Raw genomic sequence first — 26,737 nt, forward strand, 5'->3', positions numbered from 1 at the left:
AACGGTGATGGATCAAACCCAGATCTCTTGACTGGCTGTGAGTGTTTGATTGGTTCTGATGTTCCGTCCATCACCATCCCCTTCTGTACCGCTTTGTTCGCCATAAGTTGGCAGGGTATGCTCAGACGTGAGTCCCTTGCTCACTTTGCCACTGGATTCAAGCAAGCCTGGCTGAAGACGGCTGAAATGCCAGAAACTGAACCTAGGAAGCTTGTTTCCGGTCCAGGGAAGGCATGGCTTGGCAGTTCGGGCTGGACTGTTCCCATGAGGCGCAGGGTCAGACTGATTTGCATATGGCCATCTCTGAACTGGGGTGGTAGAGTGGGCTAAAGAACGGTGATGGATCAAACCCAGATCTCTTGACTGGCTGTGAGTGTTTGATTGGTTCTGATGCTCCGTCCATCACCACCCCCTTCTGTATCGCTTTGTTCGCCATAAGTTGGCAGGGTATGCTCAGACGTGATTCCCTTGCTCACTTTGCCACTGGATTCAAGCAAGCCTGGCTGAAAACGGCTGAAATGCCAGAAACCGGTCCTAGGAAGCTTATTTCCGGTCCAGGGAAGGCATGGCTTGGCAGTTCGGGCTGGACTGTTCCCATGAGGCACAGGGTCAGACTGATTTGCATATGGCTTTGTCTGAACTGGGGTGGCAGAGTGGGCTAAAGAACGGTGATGGATCAAACCCAGATCTCTTGACTGGCTGTGAGTGTTTGATTGGTTCTGATGCTCCGTCCATCACCACCCCCTTCTGTACCGCTTTGTTCGCCATAAATTGGCAGGGTATGCTCAGACGTGAGTCCCTTGCTCATTTTGCCACTGGATTCAAGCAAGCCTGACTGGAGACGGCTGAAATGCCAGAAACCTGTCCTAGGAAGCTTGTTTCCGGTCCAGGGAAGGCATGGCTTGGCAGTTCGGGCTGGACTGTTCCCATGAAGCACAGGGTCAGACTGATTTGCATATGGCCATGTCTGAACTGGTGTGGCAGAGTGGGCTAAAGAACGGTGATGGATCAAACCCAGATCTCTTGACTGGCTGTGAGTGTTTGATTGGTTCTGATGCTCCGTCCATCACCACCCCCTTCTTTACCGCTTCGTTCGCCATAAGTTGGCAGGGTATGTTCAGACGTGAGTCCCTTGCTCACTGTGCCACTGGATTCAAGCAAGCCTGGCTGAAGACGGCTGAAATTCCAGAAACCGGTCCTAGGAAGCTTGTTTCCGGTCCAGGGAAGGCATGGCTTGGCAGTTCGGGCTGGACTGTTCCCATGAGGTAGAGGGTCAGACTGATTTGCATATGGCCATGTCTGAACTGGGGTGGCAGAGTGGGCTAAAGAACGGTGATGGATAAAACCCAGATATCTTGACTGGCTGTGAGTGTTTGATTGGTTCTGATGCTCCGTCCATCACCACCCCCTTCTGTACCGCTTTGTTCGCCATAAGTTGGCAGCGTATGCTCAGACGTGAGTCCCTTGCTCACTTTGCCACTGGATTCAAGCAAGCCTGGCTGAAGACGGCTGAAATGCCAGAAACCGGTCCTAGGAAGTTTGTTTCCGGTCCAGGGAAGGCATGGCTTGGCAGTTCGGGCTGGACTGTTCCCATGAGGCACAGGGTCAGACTGATTTGCATATGGCCATGTCTGAACTGGGGAGGCAGAGTGGGCTAAAGAACGGTGATGGATCAAACCCAGATCTCTTGACTGGCTGTGAGTGTTTGATTGGTTCTGATGCTCCGTCCATCACCACCCCCTTTTGTACCGCCTTGTTCGCCATAAGTTGGCAGGGTATGCTCAGACGTGAGTCCCTTGCTCACTTTGCCACTGGATTCAAGCAAGCCTGGCCGAAGACGGCTGAAATGCCAGAAACCGGTCCTAGGAAGCTTGTTTCCGGTCTAGGGAAGGCATGGCTTGGCAGTTCGGGCTGGACTGTTCCCATGAGGCACAGGGTCAGACTTATTTGCATATGGCCATGTCTGAACTGGGGTGGCAGAGTGGGCTAAAGAACGGTGATGGATCAAACCCAGATCTCTTGACTGGCTGTGAGTGTTTGATTGGTTCTGATGCTCCGTCCATCACCACCCCCTTCTGTACCGCTTTGTTCGCCATAAGTTGGCAGGGTATGCTCAGACGTGAGTCCCTTGCTCACTTTGCCACTGGATTCAAGCAAGCCTGGCTGAAGACGGCTGAAATGCCAGAAACCGGTCCAGGAAGCTTGTTTCTGGTCCAGGGAAGGCATGGCTTGGCAGTTCGGGCTGGACTGTTCCCATGAGGCACAGGGTCAGACTGATTTGCATATGGCCATGTCTGAACTGGGGTGGCAGAGTGGGCTAAAGAACGGTGATGGATCAAACCCAGATCTCTTGACTGGCTGTGAGTGTTTTATTGGTTCTGCTGCTCCGTCCATCACCACCCCCTTCTGTACCGCTTTGTTCGCCATAAGTTGGCAGCGTATGCTCAGACGTCAGTCCCTTGCTCACTTTGCCACTGGATTCAAGCAAGCCTGGCTGAAGACGGCTGAAATGCCAGAAACCGGACCTAGCAAGCTTGTTTCCGGTCCAGGGAAGGCATGGCTTGGCAGTTCGGGCTGGACTGTTCCCATGAGGCACAGGGTCAGACTGATTTGCATATGGCCATGTCTGAACTGGGGTGGCAGTGTGGGCTAAAGAACGGTGATGGATCAAACCCAGATCTCTTGACTGGCTGTGAGTGTTTGATTGGTTCTGATGTTCCGTCCATCACCATCCCCTTCTGTACCGCTTTGTTCGCCATAAGTTGGCAGGGTATGCTCAGACGTGAGTCCCTTGCTCACTTTGCCACTGGATTCAAGCAAGCCTGGCTGAAGACGGCTGAAATGCCAGAAACTGAACCTAGGAAGCTTGTTTCCGGTCCAGGGAAGGCATGGCTTGGCAGTTCGGGCTGGACTGTTCCCATGAGGCGCAGGGTCAGACTGATTTGCATATGGCCATCTCTGAACTGGGGTGGTAGAGTGGGCTAAAGAACGGTGATGGATCAAACCCAGATCTCTTGACTGGCTGTGAGTGTTTGATTGGTTCTGATGCTCCGTCCATCACCACCCCCTTCTGTATCGCTTTGTTCGCCATAAGTTGGCAGGGTATGCTCAGACGTGATTCCCTTGCTCACTTTGCCACTGGATTCAAGCAAGCCTGGCTGAAAACGGCTGAAATGCCAGAAACCGGTCCTAGGAAGCTTGTTTCCGGTCCAGGGAAGGCATGGCTTGGCAGTTCGGGCTGGACTGTTCCCATGAGGCACAGGGTCAGACTGATTTGCATATGGCCATGTCTGAACTGGGGTGGCAGAGTGGGCTAAAGAACGGTGATGGATCAAACCCAGATCTCTTGACTGGCTGTGAGTGTTTGATTGGTTCTGATGCTCCGTCCATCACCACCCCCTTCTGTACCGCTTTGTTCGCCATAAATTGGCAGGGTATGCTCAGACGTGAGTCCCTTGCTCATTTTGCCACTGGATTCAAGCAAGCCTGGCTGGAGACGGCTGAAATGCCAGAAACCTGTCCTAGGAAGCTTGTTTCCGGTCCAGGGAAGGCATGGCTTGGCAGTTCGGGCTGGACTGTTCCCATGAAGCACAGGGTCAGACTGATTTGCATATGGCCATGTCTGAACTGGTGTGGCAGAGTGGGCTAAAGAACGGTGATGGATCAAACCCAGATCTCTTGACTGGCTGTGAGTGTTTGATTGGTTCTGATGCTCCGTCCATCACCACCCCCTTCTGTACCGCTTTGTTCGCCATAAGTTGGCAGCGTATGCTCAGACGTGAGTCCCTTGCTCACTTTGCCACTGGATTCAAGCAAGCCTGGCTGAAGACGGCTGAAATGCCAGAAACCGGTCCTAGGAAGTTTGTTTCCGGTCCAGGGAAGGCATGGCTTGGCAGTTCGGGCTGGACTGTTCCCATGAGGCACAGGGTCAGACTGATTTGCATATGGCCATGTCTGAACTAGGGTGGTAGATTGGGCTAAAGAACGGTGATGGATCAAACCCAGATCTCTTGACTGCCTGTGAGTGTTTGATTGGTTCTGATGCTCCGTCCATCACCACCCCCTTCTGTACTGCTTTGTTCGCCATAAGTTGGCAGGATATGCTCAGACGTGAGTCCCTTGCTCACTTTGCCACTGGATTCAAGCAAGCCTGGCTTAAGACGGCTGAAATGCCAGAAACCGGTCCTAGGAAGCTTGTTTCCGGTCCAGGGAAGGCATGGCTTGGCAGTTCGGGCTGGACTGTTCCCATGAGGCACAGGGTCAGACTGATTTGCATATGGCCATGTCTGAACTGGGGTGGCAGAGTGGGCTAAAGAACGGTGATGGATCAAACCCAGATCTCTTCACTGGCTGTGAGTGTTTGATTGGTTCTGATGCTCCATCCATCACCACCCCCTTTTGTACCGCATTGTTCGCCATAAGTTGGCAGGGTATGCTCAGACGTGAGTCCCTTGCTCACTTTGCCACTGGATTCAAGCAAGCCTGGCTGAAGACGGCTGAAATGCCAGAAACTGGTCCTAGGAAGCTTGTTTCCGGTCCAGGAAAGGCATGGCTTGGCAGTTCGGGCTGGACTGTTCCCATGAGGCACAGGTTTCAGACTGATTTGCATATGGCCATGTCTGAACTGGGGTGGCAGAGTTGGCTAAAGAACGGTGATGGATCAAACCCAGATCTCTTGACTGGCTGTGAGTGTTTGATTGGTTCTGATGCTCCGTCCATCACCACCCCCTTTTGTACCGCTTTGTTCGCCATAAGTTGGCAGGGTATGCTCAAACGTGAGACCCTTGCTCACTTTGCCACTGGATTCAAGCAAGCCTGGCTGAAGACGGCTGAAATACCAGAAACCGGTCCTAGGAAGCTTGTTTCCGGTCCAGGGAAGGCATGGCTTGGCAGTTCGGGCTGGACTGTTCCCATGAGGCACAGGGTCAGACTGATTTGCATATGGCCATGTCTGAACTGGGGAGGCAGAGTGGGCTAAAGAACGGTGATGGATCAAACCCAGATCTCTTGACTGGCTGTGAGTGTTTGATTGGTTCTGATGCTCCGTCCATCACCACCCCCTTTTGTACCGCCTTGTTCGCCATAAGTTGGCAGGGTATGCTCAGACGTGAGTCCCTTGCTCACTTTGCCACTGGATTCAAGCAAGCCTGGCCGAAGACGGCTGAAATGCCAGAAACCGGTCCTAGGAAGCTTGTTTCTGGTCTAGGGAAGGCATGGCTTGGCAGTTCGGGCTGGACTGTTCCCATGAGGCACAGGGTCAGACTTATTTGCATATGGCCATGTCTGAACTGGGGTGGCAGAGTGGGCTAAAGAACGGTGATGGATCAAACCCAGATCTCTTGACTGGCTGTGAGTGTTTTATTGGTTCTGATGCTCCGTCCATCACCACCCCCTTCTGTACCGCTTTGTTCGCCATAAGTTGGCAGCGTATGCTCAGACGTGAGTCCCTTGCTCACTTTGCCACTGGATTCAAGCAAGCCTGGCTGAAGACGGCTGAAATGCCAGAAACCGGACCTAGCAAGCTTGTTTCCGGTCCAGGGAAGGCATGGCTTGGCAGTTCGGGCTGGACTGTTCCCATGAGGCACAGGGTCAGACTGATTTGCATATGGCCATGTCTGAACTGGGGTGGCAGTGTGGGCTAAAGAACGGTGATGGATCAAACCCAGATCTCTTGACTGGCTGTGAGTGTTTGATTGGTTCTGATGTTCCGTCCATCACCATCCCCTTCTGTACCGCTTTGTTCGCCATAAGTTGGCAGGGTATGCTCAGACGTGAGTCCCTTGCTCACTTTGCCACTGGATTCAAGCAAGCCTGGCTGAAGACGGCTGAAATGCCAGAAACTGAACCTAGGAAGCTTGTTTCCGGTCCAGGGAAGGCATGGCTTGGCAGTTCGGGCTGGACTGTTCCCATGAGGCGCAGGGTCAGACTGATTTGCATGTGGCCATCTCTGAACTGGGGTGGTAGAGTGGGCTAAAGAACGGTGATGGATCAAACCCAGATCTCTTGACTGGCTGTGAGTGTTTGACTGGTTCTGATGCTCCGTCCATCACCACCCCCTTCTGTATCGCTTTGTTCGCCATAAGTTGGCAGGGTATGCTCAGACGTGAGTCCCTTGCTCACTTTGCCACTGGATTCAAGCAAGCCTGGCTGAAAACGGCTGAAATGCCAGAAACCGGTCCTAGGAAGCTTGTTTCCGGTCCAGGGAAGGCATGGTTTGGCAGTTTGGGCTGGACTGTTCCCATGAGGCACAGGGTCAGACTGATTTGCATATGGCCATGTCTGAACTGGGGTGGCAGAGTGGGCTAAAGAACGGTGATGGATCAAACCCAGATCTCTGGTCTGGCTGTGAGTGTTTGATTGGTTCTGATGCTCCGTCCATCACCACCCCCTTCTGTACCGCTTTGTTCGCCATAAGTTGGCTGGGTATGCTCAGACGTAATTCCCTTGCTCACTTTGCCACTGGATTCAAGCAAGCCTGGCTGAAAACGGCTGAAATGCCAGAAACCGGTCCTAGGAAGCTTGTTTCCGGTCCAGGGAAGGCATGGCTTGGCAGTTCGGGCTGGACTGTTCCCATGAGGCACAGGGTCAGACTGATTTGCATATGGCCATGTCTGAACTGGGGTGGCAGAGTGGGCTAAAGAACGGTGATGGATCAAACCCAGATCTCTTGACTGGCTGTGAGTGTTTGATTGGTTCTGATGCTCCGTCCATCACCACCCCCTTCTGTACCGCTTTGTTCGCCATAAATTGGCAGGGTATGCTCAGACGTGAGTCCCTTGCTCACTTTGCCACTGGATTCAAGCAAGCCTGGCTGAAGACGGCTGAAAGGCCAGAAACTGGTCCTAGGAAGCTTGTTTCCGGTCCAGGGAAGGCATGGCTTGGCAGTTCGGGCTGGACTGTTCCCATGAGGCAGAGGGTCAGACTGATTTGCATATGGCCATGTCTGAACTGGGGTGGCAGAGTGGGCTAAAGAACGGTGATGGATAAAACCCAGATATCTTGACTGGCTGTGAGTGTTTGATTGGTTCTGATGCTCCGTCCATCACCACCCCCTTCTGTACCGCTTTGTTCGCCATAAGTTGGCAGCGTATGCTCAGACGTGAGTCCCTTGCTCACTTTGCCACTGGATTCAAGCAAGCCTGGCTGAAGACGGCTGAAATGCCAGAAACCGGTCATAGGAAGTTTGTTTCCGGTCTAGGGAAGGCATGGCTTGGCAGTTTGGGCTGGACTGTTCCCATGAGGCACAGGGTCAGACTGATTTGCATATGGCCATGTCTGAACTGGGGAGGCAGAGTGGGCTAAAGAACGGTGATGGATCAAACCCAGATCTCTTGACTGGCTGTGAGTGTTTGATTGGTTCTGATGCTCCGTCCATCACCACCCCCTTTTGTACCGCCTTGTTTGCCATAAGTTGGCAGGGTATGCTCAGACGTGAGTCCCTTGCTCACTTTGCCACTGGATTCAAGCAAGCCTGGCCGAAGACGGCTGAAATGCCAGAAACCGGTCCTAGGAAGCTTGTTTCCGGTCTAGGCAAGGCATGGCTTGGCAGTTCGGGCTGGACTGTTCCCATGAGGCACAGGGTCAGACTTATTTGCATATGGCCATGTCTGAACTGGGGTGGCAGAGTGGGCTAAAGAACGGTGATGGATCAAACCCAGATCTCTTGACTGGCTGTGAGTGTTTGATTGGTTCTGATGCTCCGTCCATCACCACCCCCTTCTGTACCGCTTTGTTCGCCATAAGTTGGCAGGGTATGCTCAGACGTGAGTCCCTTGCTCACTTTGCCACTGGATTCAAGCAAGCCTGGCTGAAGACGGCTGAAATGCCAGAAACCGGTCCAGGAAGCTTGTTTCTGGTCCAGGGAAGGCATGGCTTGGCAGTTCGGGCTGGACTGTTCCCATGAGGCACAGGGTCAGACTGATTTGCATATGGCCATGTCTGAACTGGGGTGGCAGAGTGGGCTAAAGAACGGTGATGGATCAAACCCAGATCTCTTGACTGGCTGTGAGTGTTTTATTGGTTCTGCTGCTCCGTCCATCACCACCCCCTTCTGTACCGCTTTGTTCGCCATAAGTTGGCAGCGTATGCTCAGACGTGAGTCCCTTGCTCACTTTGCCACTGGATTCAAGCAAGCCTGGCTGAAGACGGCTGAAATGCCAGAAACCGGACCTAGCAAGCTTGTTTCCGGTCCAGGGAAGGCATGGCTTGGCAGTTCGGGCTGGACTGTTCCCATGAGGCACAGGGTCAGACTGATTTGCATATGGCCATGTCTGAACTGGGGTGGCAGTGTGGGCTAAAGAACGGTGATGGATCAAACCCAGATCTCTTGACTGGCTGTGAGTGTTTGATTGGTTCTGATGTTCCGTCCATCACCATCCCCTTCTGTACCGCTTTGTTCGCCATAAGTTGGCAGGGTATGCTCAGACGTGAGTCCCTTGCTCACTTTGCCACTGGATTCAAGCAAGCCTGGCTGAAGACGGCTGAAATGCCAGAAACTGAACCTAGGAAGCTTGTTTCCGGTCCAGGGAAGGCATGGCTTGGCAGTTCGGGCTGGACTGTTCCCATGAGGCACAGGGTCAGACTGATTTGCATATGGCCATCTCTGAACTGGGGTGGTAGAGTGGGCTAAAGAACGGTGATGGATCAAACCCAGATCTCTTGACTGGCTGTGAGTGTTTGATTGGTTCTGATGCTCCGTCCATCACCACCCCCTTCTGTATCGCTTTGTTCGCCATAAGTTGGCAGGGTATGCTCAGACGTGATTCCCTTGCTCACTTTTCCACTGGATTCAAGCAAGCCTGGCTGAAAACGGCTGAAATGCCAGAAACCGGTCCTAGGAAGCTTGTTTCCGGTCCAGGGAAGGCATGGCTTGGCAGTTCGGGCTGGACTGTTCCCATGAGGCACAGGGTCAGACTGATTTGCATATGGCCATGTCTGAACTGGGGTGGCAGAGTGGGCTAAAGAACGGTGATGGATCAAACCCAGATCTCTTGACTGGCTGTGAGTGTTTGATTGGTTCTGATGCTCCGTCCATCACCACCCCCTTCTGTACCGCTTTGTTCGCCATAAATTGGCAGGGTATGCTCAGACGTGAGTCCCTTGCTCATTTTGCCACTTGATTCAAGCAAGCCTTGCTGGATACGGCTGAAATGCCAGAAACCTGTCCTAGGAAGCTTGTTTCCGGTCCAGGGAAGGCATGGCTTGGCAGTTCGGGCTGGACTGTTCCCATGAAGCACAGGGTCAGACTGATTTGCATATGGCCATGTCTGAACTGGTGTGGCAGAGTGGGCTAAAGAACGGTGATGGATCAAACCCAGATCTCTTGACTGGCTGTGAGTGTTTGATTGGTTCTGATGCTCCGTCCATCACCACCCCCTTCTTTACCGCTTCGTTCGCCATAAGTTGGCAGGGTATGTTCAGACGTGAGTCCCTTGCTCACTGTGCCACTGGATTCAAGCAAGCCTGGCTGAAGACGGCTGAAATTCCAGAAACCGGTCCTAGGAAGCTTGTTTCCGGTCCAGGGAAGGCATGGCTTGGCAGTTCGGGCTGGACTGTTCCCATGAGGTAGAGGGTCAGACTGATTTGCATATGGCCATGTCTGAACTGGGGTGGCAGAGTGGGCTAAAGAACGGTGATGGATAAAACCCAGATATCTTGACTGGCTGTGAGTGTTTGATTGGTTCTGATGCTCCGTCCATCACCACCCCCTTCTGTACCGCTTTGTTCGCCATAAGTTGGCAGCGTATGCTCAGACGTGAGTCCCTTGCTCACTTTGCCACTGGATTCAAGCAAGCCTGGCTGAAGACGGCTGAAATGCCAGAAACCGGTCCTAGGAAGTTTGTTTCCGGTCCAGGGAAGGCATGGCTTGGCAGTTCGGGCTGGACTGTTCCCATGAGGCACAGGGTCAGACTGATTTGCATATGGCCATGTCTGAACTAGGGTGGTAGATTGGGCTAAAGAACGGTGATGGATCAAACCCAGATCTCTTGACTGGCTGTGAGTGTTTGATTGGTTCTGATGCTCCGTCCATCACCACCCCCTTCTGTACTGCTTTGTTCGCCATAAGTTGGCAGGATATGCTCAGACGTGAGTCCCTTGCTCACTTTGCCACTGGATTCAAGCAAGCCTGGCTTAAGACGGCTGAAATGCCAGAAACCGGTCCTAGGAAGCTTGTTTCCGGTCCAGGGAAGGCATGGCTTGGCAGTTCGGGCTGGACTGTTCCCATGAGGCACAGGGTCAGACTGATTTGCATATGGCCATGTCTGAACTGGGGTGGCAGAGTGGGCTAAAGAACGGTGATGGATCAAACCCAGATCTCTTGACTGGCTGTGAGTGTTTGATTGGTTCTGATGCTCCATCCATCACCACCCCCTTTTGTACCGCTTTGTTCGCCATAAGTTGGCAGGGTATGCTCAGACGTGAGTCCCTTGCTCACTTTGCCACTGGATTCAAGCAAGCCTGGCTGAAGACGGCTGAAATGCCAGAAACTGGTCCTAGGAAGCTTGTTTCCGGTCCAGGAAAGGCATGGCTTGGCAGTTCGGGCTGGACTGTTCCCATGAGGCACAGGTTTCAGACTGATTTGCATATGGCCATGTCTGAACTGGGGTGGCAGAGTGGGCTAAAGAACGGTGATGGATCAAACCCAGATCTCTTGACTGGCTGTGAGTGTTTGATTGGTTCTGATGCTCCGTCCATCACCACCCCCTTTTGTACCGCTTTGTTCGCCATAAGTTGGCAGGGTATGCTCAAACGTGAGTCCCTTGCTCACTTTGCCACTGGATTCAAGCAAGCCTGGCTGAAGACGGCTGAAATACCAGAAACCGGTCCTAGGAAGCTTGTTTCCGGTCCAGGGATGGCATGGCTTGGCAGTTCGGGCTGGACTGTTCCTATGAGGCACAGGGTCAGACTGATTTGCATATGGCCATGTCTGAACTGGGGTGGCAGAGTGGGCTAAAGAACGGTGATGAATCAAACCCAGATCTCTTGACTGGCTTTGAGTGTTTGATTGGTTCTGATGATCCGTCCATCACCAACCCTTTTGTACCGCTTTGTTTGCTATAAGTTGGCAGGGTATGCTCAGATGTGAGTCCCTTGCTCACTTTGCCACTGGATTCAAGCAAGCCTGGCTGAAGATGGCTGAAATGCCAGAAACCAGTCCTAGGAAGCTTGTTTCCGGTCCAGGGAAGGCATGGCTTGGCAGTTCGGGCTGGACTGTTCCTATGAGGCACAGGGTCAGACTGATTTGCATATGGCCATGTCTGAACTGGGGTGGCAGAGTGGGCTAAAGAACGGTGATGGATAAAACCCAGATCTATTGACTGGCTGTGAGTGTTTGATTGGTTCTGATGCTCCGTCCATCACCACCCCCTTTTGTACCGCTTTGTTCGCCATAAGTTGGCAGGGTATGCTCAGACGTGAATCCCTTGCTCACTTTGCCACTGGATTCAAGCAAGCCTGGCTGAAGACAGCTGAAATGCCAGAAACCGGTCCTAGGAAGCTTGTTTCCGGTCCACGGAAGGCATGGCTTAGCAGTTTGGGCCGGACTGTTCCCATGAGGCACAGGGTCAGACTGATTTGCATATGGCCATGTCTGAACTGGGGTGGCAGAGTGGGCTAAAGAACGGTGATGGATCCAACCCAGATCTCTTGACTGGCTGTGAGTGTGTGATTGGTTCTGATGCTCCGTCCATCACCACCCCCTTCTGTACCGCTTTGTTCGCCATAAGTTGGCTGGGTATGCTCAGACGTGATTCCCTTGCTCACTTTGCCACTGGATTCAAGCAAGCCTGGCTGAAAACGGCTGAAATGCCAGAAACCGGTCCTAGGAAGCTTGTTTCCGGTCCAGGGAAGGCATGGCTTGGCAGTTCGGGCTGGACTGTTCCCATGAGGCACAGGGTCAGACTGATTTGCATATGGCCATGTCTGAACTGGGGTGGCAGAGTGGGCTAAAGAACGGTGATGGATCAAACCCAGATCTCTTGACTGGCTGTGAGTGTTTGATTGGTTTTGATGCTCCGTCCATCACCACCCCCTTCTGTACCGCTTTGTTCCCCATAAATTGGCTGGGTATGCTCAGACGTGAGTCCCTTGCTCACTTTGCCACTGGATTCAAGCAAGCCTGGCTGAAGACGGCAAGCCTGGCTGAAGACGGCTGAAATGCCAGAAACCGGTCCTAGGAAGCTTGTTTCCGGTCCAGGGAAGGCATGGCTTGGCAGTTCGGGCTGGACTGTTCCCATGAGGCAGAGGGTCAGACTGATTTGCATATGGCCATGTCTGAACTGGGGTGGCAGAGTGGGCTAAAGAACGGTGATGGATAAAACTCAGATATCTTGACTGGCTGTGAGTGTTTGATTGGTTCTGATGCTCCGTCCATCACCACCCCCTTCTGTACCGCTTTGTTCGCCATAAGTTGGCAGCGTATGCTCAGACGTGAGTCCCTTGCTCACTTTGCCACTGGATTCAAGCAAGCCTGGCTGAAGACGGCTGAAATGCCAGAAACCGGTCCTAGGAAGTTTGTTTCCGGTCCAGGGAAGGCATGGCTTGGCAGTTTGGGCTGGACTGTTCCCATGAGGCACAGGGTCAGACTGATTTGCATATGGCCATGTCTGAACTGGGGAGGCAGAGTGGGCTAAAGAACGGTGATGGATCAAACCCAGATCTCTTGACTGGCTGTGAGTGTTTGATTGGTTCTGATGCTCCGTCCATCACCACCCCCTTTTGTACCGCCTTGTTCGCCATAAGTTGGCAGGGTATGCTCAGACGTGAGTCCCTTGCTCACTTTGCCACTGTATTCAAGCAAGCCTGGCCGAAGACGGCTGAAATGCCAGAAACCGGTCCTAGGAAGTTTGTTTCCGGTCCAGGGAAAGCATGGCTTGGCAGTTCAGGCTGGACTGTTCCCATGAGGCACAGGTACAGACTGATCTGCATATGGCCATGTCTGAACTGGGGAGGCAGAGTGGGCTAAAGAACGGTGATGGATCAAACCCAGATCTCTTGACTGGCTGTGAGTGTTTGATTGGTTCTGATGTTCCGTCCATCACCACCCCCTTCTGTACCGCTTTGTTCTCCATAAGTTGGCAGGGTATGCTCAGACATGAGTCCCTTGCTCACTTTGCCACTGGATTCAAGCAAGCCTGCCTGAAGACGGCTGAAATGCCAGAAACTGGACCTAGGAAGCTTGTTTCCGGTCCAGGGAAGGCATGGCTTGGCAGTTCGGGCTGGACTGTTCCCATGAGGCACAGGGTTAGACTGATTTGCATATGGCCATGTCTGAACTGGGGTGGCAGTGTGGGCTAAAGAACGGTGATGGATCAAACCCAGATCTCTTGACTGGCTGTGAGTGTTTGATTGGTTCTGATGTTCCGTCCATCACCATCCCCTTCTGTACCGCTTTGTTCACCATAAGTTGGCAGGGTATGCTCAGACGTGAGTCCCTTGCTCACTTTGCCACTGGATTCAAGCAAGCCTGGCTGAAGACGGCTGAAATGCCAGAAACTGGACCTAGGAAGCTTGTTTCCGGTCCAGGGAAGGCATGGCTTGGCAGTTCGGGCTGGACTGTTCCCATGAGGCGCAGGGTCAGACTGATTTGCATATGGCCATGTCTGAACTGGGGTGGTAGAGTGGGCTAAAGAACGGTGATGGATCAAACCCAGATCTCTTGACTGGCTGTGAGTGTTTGATTGGTTCTGATGCTCCGTCCATCACCACCCCCTTCTGTACCGCTTTGTTTGCCATAAGTTGGCAGGGTATGCTCAGACGTGAGTCCCTTGCTCACTTTGCCACTGGATTCAAGCAAGCCTGGCTGAAGACGGCTGAAATGCCAGAATCCGGTCCTAGGAAGCTTGTTTCCGGTCCAGGGAAGGCATGGCTTGGCAGTTCGGGCTGGACTGTTCCCATGAGGCACAGGGTCAGACTGATTTGCATATGGCCACGTCTGAACTGGGGTGGCAGAGTGGGCTAAACAACGGTGATGGATCAAATCCAGATCTCTTAACTGGCTGTGAGTGTTTGATTGGTTCTGATGCTCCATCCATCACCACCCCGTTTTGTACCGCTTTGTTCGCCATAAGTTGGCAGGGTATGCTCAGACGTGAGTCCCTTGCTCACTTTGCCACTGGATTCAAGCAAGCCTGGCTGAAGACGGCTGAAATGCCAGAAACCGGTCCTAGGAAGCTTGTTTCCGGTCCAGGGAAGGCATGGCTTGGCAGTTCGGGCTGGACTGTTCCCATGAGGCACAGGGTCAGACTGATTTGCATATGGCCATGTCTGAACTGGGGTGGTAGAGTGGGCTAAAGAACGGTGATGGATCAAACCCAGATCTCTTGACTGGCTGTGAGTGTTTGATTGGTTCTTATGCTCCGTCCATCACCACCCCCTTCTGTACCGCTTTGTTCACCATAAGTTGGCAGGATATGCTCAGACGTGAGTCCCTTGCTCACTTTGCCACTGGATTCAAGCAAGCCTGGCTTAAGACGGCTGAAATGCCAGAAACCGGTCCTAGGAAGCTTGTTTCCGGTCCAGGGAAGGCATGGCTTGGCAGTTCGGGCTGGACTGTTCCCATGAGGCACAGGGTCAGACTGATTTGCATATGGCCATGTCTGAACTGGGGTGGCAGAGTGGGCTAAAGAACGGTGATGGATTAAACCCAGATCTCTTGACTGGCTGTGAGTGTTTGATTGGTTCTGATGCTCCGTCCATCACCACCCCCTTTTGTACCGCTTTGTTCGCCATAAGTTGGCAGGGTATGCTCAGACGTGAGTCCCTTGCTCACTTTGCCACTGGATTCAAGCAAGCCTGGCTGAAGACGGCTGAAATACCAGAAACCGGTCCTAGGAAGCTTGTTTCCGGTCCAGTGAAGGCATGGCTTAGCAGTTCGGGCTGGACTGTTCCCATGAGGCACAGGGTCAGACTGATTTGCATATGGCCATGTCTGAACTGGGGTGGCAGAGTGGGCTAAAGAACGGTGATGGATCAAACCCAGATCTCTTGACTGGCTGTGAGTGTTTGATTGGTTTTGATGCTCCGTCCATCACCACCCCCTTCTGTACCGCTTTGTTCGCCATAAGTTGGCAGCGTATGCTCAGACGTGAGTCCCTTGCTCACTTTGCCACTGGATTCAAGCAAGCCTGGCTGAAGACGGCTGAAATGCCAGAAACCGGTCCTAGGAAGTTTGTTTCCGGTCCAGGGAAGGCATGGCTTGGCAGTTTGGGCTGGACTGTTCCCATGAGGCACAGGGTCAGACTGATTTGCATATGGCCATGTCTGAACTGGGGAGGCAGAGTGGGCTAAAGAACGGTGATGGATCAAACCCAGATCTCTTGACTGGCTGTGAGTGTTTGATTGGTTCTGATGCTCCGTCCATCACCACCCCCTTTTGTACCGCCTTGTTCGCCATAAGTTGGCAGGGTATGCTCAGACGTGAGTCCCTTGCTCACTTTGCCACTGTATTCAAGCAAGCCTGGCCGAAGACGGCTGAAATGCCAGAAACCGGTCCTAGGAAGTTTGTTTCCGGTCCAGGGAAAGCATGGCTTGGCAGTTCAGGCTGGACTGTTCCCATGAGGCACAGGTACAGACTGATCTGCATATGGCCATGTCTGAACTGGGGAGGCAGAGTGGGCTAAAGAACGGTGATGGATCAAACCCAGATCTCTTGACTGGCTGTGAGTGTTTGATTGGTTCTGATGTTCCGTCCATCACCACCCCCTTCTGTACCGCTTTGTTCTCCATAAGTTGGCAGGGTATGCTCAGACATGAGTCCCTTGCTCACTTTGCCACTGGATTCAAGCAAGCCTGCCTGAAGACGGCTGAAATGCCAGAAACTGGACCTAGGAAGCTTGTTTCCGGTCCAGGGAAGGCATGGCTTGGCAGTTCGGGCTGGACTGTTCCCATGAGGCACAGGGTTAGACTGATTTGCATATGGCCATGTCTGAACTGGGGTGGCAGTGTGGGCTAAAGAACGGTGATGGATCAAACCCAGATCTCTTGACTGGCTGTGAGTGTTTGATTGGTTCTGATGTTCCGTCCATCACCATCCCCTTCTGTACCGCTTTGTTCACCATAAGTTGGCAGGGTATGCTCAGACGTGAGTCCCTTGCTCACTTTGCCACTGGATTCAAGCAAGCCTGGCTGAAGACGGCTGAAATGCCAGAAACTGGACCTAGGAAGCTTGTTTCCGGTCCAGGGAAGGCATGGCTTGGCAGTTCGGGCTGGACTGTTCCCATGAGGCGCAGGGTCAGACTGATTTGCATATGGCCATGTCTGAACTGGGGTGGTAGAGTGGGCTAAAGAACGGTGATGGATCAAACCCAGATCTCTTGACTGGCTGTGAGTGTTTGATTGGTTCTGATGCTCCGTCCATCACCACCCCCTTCTGTACCGCTTTGTTTGCCATAAGTTGGCAGGGTATGCTCAGACGTGAGTCCCTTGCTCACTTTGCCACTGGATTCAAGCAAGCCTGGCTGAAGACGGCTGAAATGCCAGAAACCGGTCCTAGGAAGCTTGTTTCCGGTCCAGGGAAGGCATGGCTTGGCAGTTCGGGCTGGACTGTTCCCATGAGGCACAGGGTCAGACTGATTTGCATATGGCCACGTCTGAACTGGGGTGGCAGAGTGGGCTAAACAACGGTGATGGATCAAACCCAGATCTCTTAACTGGCTGTGAGTGTTTGATTGGTTCTGATGCTCCATCCATCACCACCCCGTTTTGTACCGCTTTGTTCGCCATAAGTTGGCAGGGTATGCTCAGACGTGAGTCCCTTGCTCACTTTGCCACTGGATTCAAGCAAGCCTGGCTGAAGACGGCTGAAATGCCAGAAACCGGTCCTAGGAAGCTTGTTTCCGGTCCAGGGAAGGCATGGCTTGGCAGTTCGGGCTGGACTGTTCCCATGAGGCACAGGGTCAGACTGATTTGCATATGGCCATGTCTGAACTGGGGTGGTAGAGTGGGCTAAAGAACGGTGATGGATCAAACCCAGATCTCTTGACTGGCTGTGAGTGTTTGATTGGTTCTGATGCTCTGTCCATCACCACCCCCTTTTGTACCGCTTTGTTCGACATAAGTTGGCAGGGTATGCTCAGACGTGAGTCCCTTGCTCACTTTGCCACTGGATTCAAGCAAGCCTGGCTGAAGACGGCTGAAATACCAGAAACCGGTCCTAGGAAGCTTGTTTCCGGTCCAGGGAAGGCATGGCTTAGCAGTTCGGGCTGGACTGTTCCCATGAGGCACAGGGTCAGACTGATTTGCATATGGCCATGTCTGAACTGGGGTGGCAGAGTGGGCTAAAGAACGGTGATGGATCAAACCCAGATCTCTTGACTGGCTTTGAGTGTTTGATTGGTTCTGATGCTCCGTCCATCACCACCCCCTTTTGTACCGCTTTGTTCGCCAAAAGTTGGCAGGGTATGCTCAGACGTGAGTCCCTTGCTCACTTTGCCACTGGATTCAAGCAAGCCAGGCTGAAGACGGCTGAAATGCCAGAAACCGGTCCTAGGAAGCTTGTTTCCGGTCCAGGGAAGGCATGGCTTGGCAGTTCGGGCTGGACTGTTCCCATGAGGCACAGGGTCAGACTGATTTGCATATGGCCATGTCTGAACTGGGGTGGCAGAGTGGGCTAAAGAACGGTGATGGATCAAACCCAGATCTCTTGACTGGCTGTGAGTGTTTGATTGGTTCTGATGTTCCGTCCATCACCACCCCCTTCTGTACCGCTTTGTTTGCCATAAGTTGGCAGGGTATGCTCAGACGTGAGTCCCATGCTCACTTTGCCACTGGATTCAAGCAAGCCTGGCTGAAGACGGCTGAAATGCCAGAAACTGGACCTAGGAAGCTTGTTTCCGGTCCAGGGAAGGCATGGCCTGGCAGTTCGGGCTGGACTGTTCCCATGAGGCACAGGGTCAGACTGATTTGCATATGGCCATGTCTGAACTGGGGTGGTAGAGTGGGCTAAAGAACGGTGATGGATCAAACCCAGATCTCTTGACTGGCTGTGAGTGTTTGATTGGTTCTGATGCTCCTTCCATCACCACCCCCTTCTGTACCGCTTTGTTCGCCATAAGTTGGCAGGGTATGCTCAGACGTGAGTCCCTTGCTCACTTTGCCACTGGATTCAAGCAAGCCTGGCTGAAGACGGCTGAAATGCCAGAAACCGGTCCTAGGAAGCTTGTTTCTGGTCCAGGGAAGGCATGGCTTGGCAGTTCAGGCTGGACTGTTCCCATGAGGCACAGGGTCAGACTGATTTGCATATGGCCATGTCTGAACTGGGGTGGCATAGTGGGCTAAAGAACGGTGATGGATCAAACCCAGATCTCTTGACTGGCTGTGAGTGTTTGATTCGTTCTGATGCTCTGTCCATCACCACCCCCTTCTGTACCGCTTTGTTCGCCATAAGTTGGCAGGGTATGCTCAGACGTGAGTCCCTTGCTCACTTTGCCACTGGATTCAAGCAAGCCTGGCTGAAGACGGCTGAAATGCCAGAAACCGGTCCTAGGAAGCTTGTTTCCGGTCCAGGGAAGGCATGGCTTGGCAGTTCGGGCTGGACTGTTCCCATGAGGCACAGGGTCAGACTGATTTGCATATGGCCATGTCTGAACTGGGGTGGTAGAGTGGGCTAAAGAACGGTGATGGATCAAACCCAGATCTCTTGACTGGCTGTGAGTGTTTGATTGGTTCTGATGCTCCGTCCATCACCACCCCCTTCTGTACCGCTTTGTTCGCCATAAGTTGGCAGGGTATGCTCAGACGTGAGTCCCTTGCTCACTTTGCCACTGGATTCAAGCAAGCCTGGCTGAAGACGGCTGAAATGCCAGAAACCGGTCCTAGGAAGCTTGTTTCCGGTCCAGGGAAGGCATGGCTTGGCAGTTCGGGCTGGACTGTTCCCATGAGGCACAGGGTCAGACTGATTTGCATATGGCCATGTCTGAACTGGGGTGGCAGAGTGGGCTAAAGAACGGTGATGGATTAAACCCAGATCTCTTGACTGGCTGTGAGTGTTTGATTGGTTCTGATGCTCCGTCCATCACCACCCCCTTTTGTACCGCCTTGTTCGCCCTTAAGTTGGCAGGGTATGCTCAGACGTGAGTCCTTTGCTCACTTTGCCACCTGATTCAAGCAAGCCTGGCTGAAGACGGCTGAAATGCCAGAAACCGGTCCTAGGAAGCTTGTTTCCGGTCCAGGGAAGGCATGGCTTGGCAGTTCAGGCTGGACTGTTCCCATGAGGCACAGGGTCAGACTGATTTGCATATGGCCATGTCTGAACTGGGGTGGTAGAGTGGGCTAAAGAACGGTGATGGATCAAACCCAGATCTCTTGACTGGCTGTGAGTGTTTGATTGGTTCTGATGCTCCGTCCATCACCACCCCCTTCTGTACCGCTTTGTTCGCCATAAGTTGGCAGGGTATGCTCAGACGTGAGTCCCTTGCTCACTTTGCCACTGGATTCAAGCAAGCCTGGCTGAAGACGGCTGAAATGCCAGAAACCGGTCCTAGGAAGCTTGTTTCCGGTCCAGGGAAGGCATGGCTTGGCAGTTCGGGCTGGACTGTTCCCATGAGGCACAGGGTCAGACTGATTTGCATATGGCCATGTCTGAACTGGGGTGGCAGAGTGGGCTAAAGAACGGTGATGGATTAAACCCAGATCTCTTGACTGGCTGTGAGTGTTTGATTGGTTCTGATGCTCCGTCCATCACCACCCCCTTTTGTACCGCTTTGTTCGCCATAAGTTGGCAGGGTATGCTCAGACGTGAGTCCCTTGCTCACTTTGCCACTGGATTCAAGCAAGCCTGGCTGAAGACGGCTGAAATACCAGAAACCTGTCCTAGGAAGCTTGTTTCCGGTCCAGGGAAGGCATGGCTTAGCAGTTCGGGCTGGACTGTTCCCATGAGGCACAGGGTCAGACTGATTTGCATATGGCCATGTCTGAACTGGGGTGGCAGAGTGGGCTAAAGAACGGTGATGGATCAAACCCAGATCTCTTGACTGGCTTTGAGTGTTTGATTGGTTCTGATGCTCCGTCCATCACCACCCCCTTTTGTACCGCTTTGTTCGCCAAAAGTTGGCAGGGTATGCTCAGACGTGAGTCCCTTGCTCACTTTGCCACTGGATTCAAGCAAGCCAGGCTGAAGACGGCTGAAATGCCAGAAACCGGTCCTAGGAAGCTTGTTTCCGGTCCAGGGAAGGCATGGCTTGGCAGTTCGGGCTGGACTGTTCCCATGAGGCACAGGGTCAGACTGATTTGCATATGGCCATGTCTGAACTGGGGTGGTAGAGTGGGCTAAAGAACGGTGATGGATCAAACCCAGATCTCTTGACTGGCTGTGAGTGTTTGATTGGTTCTGATGCTCCTTCCATCACCACCCCCTTCTGTACCGCTTTGTTCGCCATAAGTTGGCAGGGTATGCTCAGACGTGAGTCCCTTGCTCACTTTGCCACTGGATTCAAGCAAGCCTGGCTGAAGACGGCTGAAATGCCAGAAACCGGTCCTAGGAAGCTTGTTTCTGGTCCAGGGAAGGCATGGCTTGGCAGTTCAGGCTGGACTGTTCCCATGAGGCACAGGGTCAGACTGATTTGCATATGGCCATGTCTGAACTGGGGTGGCAGAGTGGGCTAAAGAACGGTGATGGATCAAACCCAGATCTCTTAACTGGCTGTGAGTGTTTGATTGGTTCTGATGCTCCATCCATCACCACCCCCTTTTGTACCGCTTTGTTCGCCATAAGTTGGCAGGGTATGCTCAGACGTGAGTCCCTTTCTCACTTTGCCACTGGATTCAAGCAAGCCTGGCTGAAGATGGCTGAAATGCCAGAAACCGGTCCTAGGAAGCTTGTTTCCGGTCCAGGAAAGGCATGGCTTGGCAGTTCGGGCTGGACTGTTCCCATGAGGCAGAGGGTCAGACTGATTTGCATATGGCCATGTCTGAACTGGGGTGGCAGAGTGGGCTAAAGAACGGTGATGGATCAAACCCAGATCTCTTGACTGGCTGTGAGTGTTTGATTGGTTCTCATGCTCCGTCCATCACCACCCCCTTCTGTACCGCTTTGTTCGCCATAAGTTGGCTGGGTATGCTCAGACGTGATTCCCTTGCTCACTTTGCCACTGAATTCAAGCAAGCGTGGCTGAAAACGGCTGAAATGCCAGAAACCGGTCCTAGGAAGCTTGTTTCCGGTCCAGGGAAGGCATGGCTTGGCAGTTCGGGCTGGACTGTTCCCATGAGGCACAGGGTCAGACTGATTTGCATATGGCCATGTCTGAACTGGGGTGGCAGAGTGGGCTAAAGAACGGTGATGGATCAAACCCAGATCTCTAGACTGGCTGTGAGTGTTTGATTGGTTCTGATGCTCCGTCCATCACCACCCCCTTCTGTACCGCTTTGTTCGCCATAAATTGGCAGGGTATGCTCAGATGTGAGTCCCTTGCTCACTTTGCCACTGGATTCAAGCAAGCCTGGCTAAAGACGGCTTAAATGCCAGAAACCGGTCCTAGGAAGCTTGTTTCCGGTCCAGGGAAGGCATGGCTTGGCAGTTCGGGCTGGACTGTTCCCATGAGGCACAGGGTCAGACTGATTTGCATATGGCCATGTCTGAACTGGGGTGGCAGAGTGGGCTAAAGAACGGTGATGGATCAAACCCAGATCTCTTGACTGGCTGTGAGTGTTTGATTGGTTCTGATGCTCCGTCCATCACCACCCCCTTCTTTACCGCTTCTTTCGCCATAAGTTGGCAGGGTATGCTCAGACGTGAGTCCCTTGCTCACTGTGCCACTGGATTCAAGGAAGCCTGGCTGAAGACGGCTGAAAATCCAGAAACCGGTCCTAGGAAGCTTGTTTCCGGTCCAGGGAAGGCATGGCTTGGCATTTCGGGCTGGACTGTTCCCATGAGGTAGAGGGTCAGACTGATTTGCATATGGCCATGTCTGAACTGGGGTGGCAGAGTGGGCTAAAGAACGGTGATGGATAAAACCCAGATATCTTGACTGGCTGTGAGTGTTTGATTGGTTCTGATGCTCGGTCCATCACCACCCCCTTCTGTACCGCTTTGTTCGCCATAAGTTGGCAGCGTATGCTCAGACGTGAGTCCCTTGCTCACTTTGCCACTGGATTCAAGCAAGCCTGGCTGAAGACGGCTGAAATGCCAGAAACCGGTCCTAGGAAGTTTGTTTCCGGTCCAGGGAAGGCATGGCTTGGCAGTTCGGGCTGGACTGTTCCCATGAGGCACAGGGTCAGACTGATTTGCATATGGCCATGTCTGAACTGGGGAGGCAGAGTGGGCTAAAGAACGGTGATGGATCAAACCCAGATCTCTTGACTGGCTGTGAGTGTTTGATTGGTTCTGACGCTCCGTCCATCACCACCCCCTTTTGTACCGCCTTGTTCGCCATAAGTTGGCAGGGTATGCTCAGACGTGAGTCCCTTGCTCACATTGCCACTGGATTCAAACAAGCCTGGCTGAAGACGGCTGAAATGCCAGAAACCGGTCCTAGGAAGCTTGTTTCCGGTCCAGGGAAGGCATGGCTTGGCAGTTCGGGCTGGACTGTTCCCATGAGGCACAGGGTCAGACTGATTTGCATATGGCCATGTCTGAACTAGGGTGGTAGAGTGGGCTAAAGAACGGTGATGGATCAAACCCAGATCTCTTGACTGGCTGTGAGTGTTTGATTGGTTCTGATGCTCCGTCCATCACCACCCCCTTCTGTACTGCTTTGTTCACCATAAGTTGGCAGGATATGCTCATACGTGAGTCCCTTGCTCACTTTGCCACTGGATTCAAGCAAGCCTGGCTTAAGACGGCTGAAATGCCAGAAACTGGTCCTAGGAAGCTTGTTTCCGGTCCAGGGAAGGCATGGCTTGGCAGTTCGGGCTGGACTGTTCCCATGAGGCACAGGGTCAGACTGATTTGCATATGGCCATGTCTGAACTGGGGTGGCAGAGTGGGCTAAAGAACGGTGATGGATCAAACCCAGATCTCTTGACTGGCTGTGAGTGTTTGATTGGTTCTGATGCCCTATCCATCACCACCCCCTTTTGTACCGCTTTGTTCGCCATAAGTTGGCAGGGTATGCTCAGACGTGAGTCCCTTGCTCACTTTGCCACTGGATTCAAGCAAGCCTGGCTGAAGACGGCTGAAATGCCAGAAACCGGTCCTAGGAAGCTTGTTTCCGGTCCAGGAAAGGCATGCCTTGGCAGTTCAGGCTGGACTGTTCCCATGAGGCACAGGGTCAGACTGATTTGCATATGGCCATGTCTGAACTGGGGTGGCAGAGTGGGCTAAAGAACGGTGATGGATCAAACCCAGAACTCTTGACTGGCTGTGAGTGTTTGATTGGTTCTGATGCTCCATCCATCCCCACCCCCTTTTGTACCGCTTTGTTCGCCATAAGTTGGCAGGGTATGCTCAGACGTGAGTCCCTTGCTCACTTTGCCACTGGATTCAAGCAAGCTTGGCTGAAGACCGCTGAAATGCCAGAAACCGGTCCTAGGAATCTTGTTTCCGGTCCAGGGAAGGCATGGATTGGCAGTTCGGGCTGGACTGTTCCCATGAGGCACAGGGTCAGACTGATTTGCATATGGCCATGTCTGAACTGGGGTGGCAGAGTGGGCTAAAGAACGGTGATGGATCAAACCCAGATCTCTTGACTGGCTGTGAGAGTTTGATTGGTTCTGATGCTCTGTCCATCACCACCCCCTTCTGTACCGCTTTGTTCGCCATAAGTTGGCAGGGTATGCTCAGACGTGAGTCCCTTGCTCACTTTGCCACTGGATTCAAGCAAGCCTGGCTGAAGACAGCTGAAATGCCAGAAACCGGTCCTAGGAAGTTTGTTTCCGGTCCAGGGAAGGCATGGCTTGGCAGTTCGGGCTGGACTGTTCCCATGAGGCACAGGGTCAGACTGATTTGCATATGGCCATGTCTGAACTGGGGAGGCAGAGTGGGCTAAAGAACGGTGGTTTATCAAACCCAGATCTCTTGACTGGCTGTGAGTGTTTGATTGGTTCTGATGCTCCGTCCATCACCACCCCCTTTTGTACCGCCTTGTTCGCCCTTAAGTTGGCAGGGTATGCTCAGACGTGAGTCCCTTGCTCACTTTGCCACTGGATTCAAGCAAGCCTGGCTGAAGACGGCTGAAATGCCAGAAACCGGTCCTAGGAAGCTTGTTTCCGGTCCAGGGAAGGCATGGCTTGGCAGTCGGGCTGGACTGTTCCCATGAGGCACAGGGTCAGACTGATTTGCATATGGCCATGTCTGAACTGGGGTGGTAGAGTGGGCTAAAGAACGGTGATGGATCAAACCCAGATCTCTTGACTGGCTGTGAGTGTTTGATTGGTTCTGATGCTCCGTCCATCACCACCCCCTTCTGTACCGCTTTGTTCGCCATAAGTTGGCAGGGTATGCTCAGACGTGAGTCCCTTGCTCACTTTGCCACTGGATTCAAGCAAGCCTGGCTGAAGACGGCTGAAATGCCAGAAACCGGTCCTAGGAAGCTTGTTTCCGGTCCAGGGAAGGCATGGCTTGGCAGTTCGGGCTGGACTGTTCCCATGAGGCACAGGGTCAGACTGATTTGCATATGGCCATGTCTGAACTGGGGTGGCAGAGTGGGCTAAAGAACGGTGATGGATCAAACCCAGATCTCTTGACTGGCTGTGAGTGTTTGATTGGTTCTGATGTTCCGTCCATCACCACCCCCTTCTGTACCGCTTTGTTTGCCATAAGTTGGCAGGGTATGCTCAGACGTGAGTCCCATGCTCACTTTGCCACTGGATTCAAGCAAGCCTGGCTGAAGACGGCTGAAATGCCAGAAACTGGACCTAGGAAGCTTGTTTCCGGTCCAGGGAAGGCATGGCCTTGCAGTTCGGGCTGGACTGTTCCCATGAGGCACAGGGTCAGACTGATTTGCATATGGCCATGTCTGAACTGGGGTGGTAGAGTGGGCTAAAGAACGGTGATGGATCAAACCCAGATCACTTGACTGGCTGTGAGTGTTTGATTGGTTCTGATGCTCCTTCCATCACCACCCCCTTCTGTACCGCTTTGTTCGCCATAAGTTGGCAGGGTATGCTCAGACGTGAGTCCCTTGCTCACTTTGCCACTGGATTCAAGCAAGCCTGGCTGAAGACGGCTGAAATGCCAGAAACCGGTCCTAGGAAGCTTGTTTCTGGTCCAGGGAAGGCATGGCTTGGCAGTTCAGGCTGGACTGTTCCCATGAGGCACAGGGTCAGACTGATTTGCATATGGCCATGTCTGAACTGGGGTGGCAGAGTGGGCTAAAGAACGGTGATGGATCAAACCCAGATCTCTTAACTGGCTGTGAGTGTTTGATTGGTTCTGATGCTCCATCCATCACCACCCCCTTTTGTACCGCTTTGTTCACCATAAGTTGGCAGGGTATGCTCAGACGTGAGTCCCTTGCTCACTTTGCCACTGGATTCAAGCAAGCCTGGCTGAAGATGGCTGAAATGCCAGAAACCGGTCCTAGGAAGCTTGTTTCCGGTCCAGGAAAGGCATGGCTTGGCAGTTCGGGCTGGACTGTTCCCATGAGGCAGAGGGTCAGACTGATTTGCATATGGCCATGTCTGAACTGGGGTGGCAGAGTGGGCTAAAGAACGGTGATGGATCAAACCCAGATCTCTTGACTGGCTGTGAGTGTTTGATTGGTTCTGATGCTCCGTCCATCACCACCCCCTTTTGTACCGCTTTGTTCGCCATAAGTTGGCAGGGTATGCTCAGACGTGAGTCCCTTGCTCACTTTGCCACTGGATTCAAGCAAGCCTGGCTGAAGACGGCTGAAATACCAGAAACCGGTCGTAGGAAGCTTGTTTCCGGTCCAGGGAAGGCATGGCTTGGCAGTTCGGGCTGGACTGTTCCCATGAGGCACAGGGTCAGACTGATTTGCATATGGCCATGTCTGAACTGGGGTGGCAGAGTGGGCTAAAGAACGGTGATGAATCAAACCCAGATCTCTTGACTGGCTTTGAGTGTTTGATTGTTTCTGATGCTCCGTCCATCACCACCCCCTTTTGTACCGCTTTGTTCGCCATAAGTTGGCAGGGTATGCTCAGACGTGAGTCCCTTGCTCACTTTGCCACTGAATTCAAGCATGCCTGGCTGAAGACGGCTGAAATGCCAGAAACCGGACCTAGCAAGCTTGTTTCCGGTCCAGGGAAGGCATGGCTTGGCAGTTCGGGCTGGACTGTTCCCATGAGGCACAGGGTCAGACTGATTTGCATATGGCCATGTCTGAACTGGGGTGGCAGTGTGGGCTAAAGAACTCTGATGGATCAAACCCAGATCTCTTGACTGGCTGTGAGTGTTTGATTGGTTCTGATGTTCCGTCCATCACCATCCCCTTCTGTACCGCTTTGTTCGCCATAAGTTGGCAGGGTATGCTCAGACGTGAGTCCCTTGCTCACTTTGCCACTGGATTCAAGCAAGCCTGGCTGAAGACGGCTGAAATGCCAGAAACTGGACCTAGGAAGCTTGTTTCCGGTCCAGGGAAGGCATGGCTTGGCAGTTCGGGCTGGACTGTTCCCATGAGGCGCAGGGTCAGACTGATTTGCATATGGCCATGTCTGAACTGGGGTGGTAGAGTGGGCTAAAGAACGGTGATGGATCAAACCCAGATCTCTTGACTGGCTGTGAGTGTTTGATTGGTTCTGATGCTCCGTCCATCACCACCCCCTTCTGTACCGCTTTGTTCGCCATAAGTTGGCAGGGTATGCTCAGACGTGAGTCCCTTGCTCACTTTGCCACTGGATT

This window comes from Triturus cristatus, chromosome 1_1 (assembly GCF_964204655.1).
Source record: "Triturus cristatus chromosome 1_1, aTriCri1.1, whole genome shotgun sequence".
Classification (NCBI taxonomy): Eukaryota; Metazoa; Chordata; class Amphibia; order Caudata; family Salamandridae; genus Triturus; species Triturus cristatus.